We start from the raw sequence: 3,981 nt of genomic DNA on the forward strand, positions 1-3,981 counted from the left end.
GGGTCTGAACACCTCTGTAGATGTTGTCGGTGTGGGTAAGGTAAGTGTGTTTTGAAGTGGGGCCCGTGGATAAGGGGTCAGTCTGATTCGGGGCCGTGTGGGTGCCCCCGCCATACCTTCATCAGTGTCTGTGGCACCTGTGGCTCTGGAGGAGGGATGGGGGACCATTGACCTCACTGCCTCAGTGAGGTCAATAGTGACCCTCCTGGCTATCAGGTCCTGGAGTCTCTTTACGCCCCGAAGAGAAGGCCTGAGGATTGGCGACCTGCGAGCCGATCTCTGTGGCTGTGGTCGGGCCTGAAACGAAAAAATTGGGGCAAGGAGGAGAGGTTGTGGGAGGGTAGGAAAAAGAATGGGGGAAGAGGGAGAAGTGGGGTGGGGAATGGGTGAGGATTGGAAGGGTGGAGTAAAAAGAGGGGAGGGAAGTCGTGTTGTTGCAGCAGGGTCTGCCTCCACCTCAGATTCTGGGTCGGACGTCCAGTCTCCCCTCACTTCGGTCATTGTGCTGGCTGTGGCAAGCTGTAGCCCTGTTGGTGCAGCTGATGTGGTTGGTTGTGGCTGCTCCCTTGGGGCAGTATGGATCTCAGCCTCCATGGTGCAGTGAGCTGCTCCTGATGCCGTCCCCTGTGTGGGGCCCCCTGTTGCTCCTCTACGTCCCGCTCTGTGATCTCAGAGTTTTGGCCTCTGGTGGTCCTCAGCCGGGCTCGTGTGTGACTCACTGTGGCTGGTTGGAGCTGGTGCACTGTCGTTGTGGCTCTGTTCTGTTGGTCTGTGGTGGCAGCTGGTGCTGTTTGGATCTCAGCCGTCTCCACTGTGGGCTCCTGTGTGGTTGTGTGTGAAGACTCTAGAAGTTGACCATAGACAGAGTCTAATGTGTCTTGGCGAAGCCTCCTGCCAAAGTGGCTCCGGCACCAAGCAGCTGCTATGTTGAAGTTTGTCTTCCACTCTTGGTGTGAAAGCTGAAGCAAAATCTGTAAGTTATTCTGCAAGCTGTCCTCATAGTGCTCCTTCAGTATTAATTATAATTATAATTATATGTCTTTATCAAACTAATTGACAACTCACTTTCTTTGTTCTTCTCTCCCACAGGTAGAAACTATCTGCTACAGAGAAAAAAAATCAAGTGGGATTCAATATGGAGCACAACATCCGGTTTCCTGCTTTGGCCATAAGGCCCAGATCACTTACCAAAATAAAAGCCCTGAAGTCCAGGTATGTGTATGTGAATCTGTGGGCCTGTTGTGTGTCTGATTAAAATTGTCAGAAAAAAACTCTCAATAATCAGTAAAAAATACTTTGTGGCACTATTAAGGCGAAAGAAAAAAGCATTTCTTGTGGAAAACAATAAATAGTATGTCTCTCTTTTTCAGGTATTTGTATAAAGACAATTTTTGTTGGATTCAGGTAAGTGAAAAGGAAAATAAAATTATAATTATGGTTATATTGTTTTCCAGTTTTTCTTCTTGGAAAACTTTCTCAAAGTCTTTCTTCCAGATTCCCCGAGGTTTAAGATTAGGGCAGGTGAGTATTTCTACAGGTATAGGCTTAGGGTTAGGGGAGGTAAGTATTTAGCTTAGGGTTTAATAGGTTATGGTTAGGGTAAGTATACAGGTAAGTATGTGGTTGGGTTTAGGCAGGTGTAAGGCAGGTTGTGTCCAATTGAAATCCCCTTTTCACATACAGTATATAACATCCTAGTGGGAGTGAAAAAAAAACATCACATCAACATCTCAAATCATGATTTAGAACCATAAACATATTCAAGTTTCCAAGGATTAAACATAAAGTGCAATATAAGCATACATAGAAATTATGTCTGTGAAACTCTTCTGAAAATAAAGTGCAATTCTGTGGGTTCCAAAGTCCTTTAACTCATTTTTTTCAGTGCAAAATGAAAGAAGTGGCTCCAACAGCCTCTCCTCAAAATACTGTATTGAACAGTGACCTTAAAAAATATTCCAGGTCAAGAGGTTAAATTGCATGAATTACATTTTGTACAAATTAATGTCTATATAAAATTGGTGTGTAAATATGAAAAATAAAAAAATGTATCTGTGTTGTGTATAAAGTTATCTCTCTCTTTGTATCACCATACATATAATGTTACAGTATTAAACACATTTCATAGAATCTCAAATAGGGCCTGTACGGCCAGCAGTGTACAGTGATTCTAATACAAGACCATAGACAGAATTTTCATAACCAGTATTACATGACCATAGACAGAATTTTCATTACCAGTATTACATCGGGTTAAAGGTTCCCTTAATGAGTCACATGGAAGAATAATCAGGCATATATCTTAGTTGTTTCAGGAAAAAATTTACTTTGGTATAGTAATAAATAGTACCTCTTATAAATAAGTATAATTCATGAAATTCATGTAGTATGTTCCACCATATGTTATGTAATATTAATTATTTATTATTTATTATATATTATTATGTAGTTATAGAATAATAGATAATAGGCAGGATCTCTCTGGAAGGGAAAGGAGCCAGGCAGGCCAAAAATCCAGGTGCGGGCAGATTAGGATTAAGAAAAGGAAATCTGTAGCCAATCCATCCATCCATCTTCGTCCGCTTATCCGGTATTGGGTCGCGGGGGTAGCAGCTCCAGCAGGGGACCCCAAACTTCCCTTTCCCGAGCCACATTAACCAGCTCCGACTGGGGGATCCCGAGGCGTTCCCAGGCCAGGTTGGAGATATAATCCCTCCACCTAGTCCTGGGTCTTCCCCGAGGCCTCCTCCCAGCTGGACGTAGTAGTAGATCCTATGAGTTAGGATTAAGAAAAGGAAATCTGCCGCCAAAGGCGTCAGATTTAAATGCACAAACCGTAGAAATCAGCCCGGCCAAGGCTCCCTCACCTCACATTGAGACCTGTGGGTAATAAAGTCCCCAGTTTAGGATTGAAGAAAAGAAATTCTGGTGCCGAAGGCGACAGAATTATTGTACTAACCATGAACATTGGCACCTCCCAGACTATTCTACCTCTCTTTGAGACCCCCAGGAAAATAAGTGCCTAATCTAACCATCCAGGATCTTTCAATCTTTCTCCTTTGTTTAGTGGACCAGGAGGGATTGGATTATATAATAGTAGCTCTAAGGTTGGTCCATTTATGGTCTACAAAATGTTTTATAAGAGGGATATGTGTATTTTTTTGTGTTTAATACAGTACCTGTGCTGTGTGAATCTGGTCAGCATGGAATTTCCTGTTTCGCCAACATACTGTTTAAAACATTGTATACATCTTATTAAATAAACACAGTTACTCATCTGAACCTTTGTGTTGCCTTGTGTCTTGAATACTTCTTTAGTATGTTAATTTTGTACAAAGTCATAATGTCTGTAAAAGTCCCCATGTCCCCTAGTCTTTGGTGTCTTAGTCGGTTTTAAAACAGCTCTGACCAAAATGTCTTTGAGATTTGGATTTCTCCAAAATGCCGCAATGATCTTGTGAATACCCAGGGGCAAAAACCTTTCCCATCGCAGTCCCCGAGGTCTGAAGAAAATATTGATCATTAAATTGGAAGTCATTCCTGTTGAGATTCATTTCTAACAATTGTAAGATTTCTTTTTCAGGTCTTTTACTGTTTGGGTACCTCAAAAAGATATTTTTTACAGCTTGTAGGCCCTCAGCTGTCTGTATATTACTATAAAGCGAATCCACATCAAGAGTGAATAGGAAGGCCGAATGAGGTACATCAATATTCCTGATTGTTTCAATAAAATGATAAGTGTCTTTGATATAGCTGTCATGCAGCTTAGCTAAAGGGTTGAGATAATGATCAATGAATTCTGCAGTGCGGTGGGATTCGCTGCCACAGTCCGAGACAATAGGACGACCAGGGGGAATCCTGTGTGGAACGCTCCAGGATTCACTTTTTTTATGTATTTTTGGGAGCATGTAGAAACGACGGAGGCGGGGTTCTTTATCTCCTAACAGGTAGGTCTTTTGTTTTAGATAAAGTTTTTATTAT

This window comes from Sander vitreus, unplaced genomic scaffold (assembly GCF_031162955.1).
Source record: "Sander vitreus isolate 19-12246 unplaced genomic scaffold, sanVit1 ctg455_0, whole genome shotgun sequence".
Lineage (NCBI taxonomy): Eukaryota > Metazoa > Chordata > Actinopteri > Perciformes > Percidae > Sander > Sander vitreus.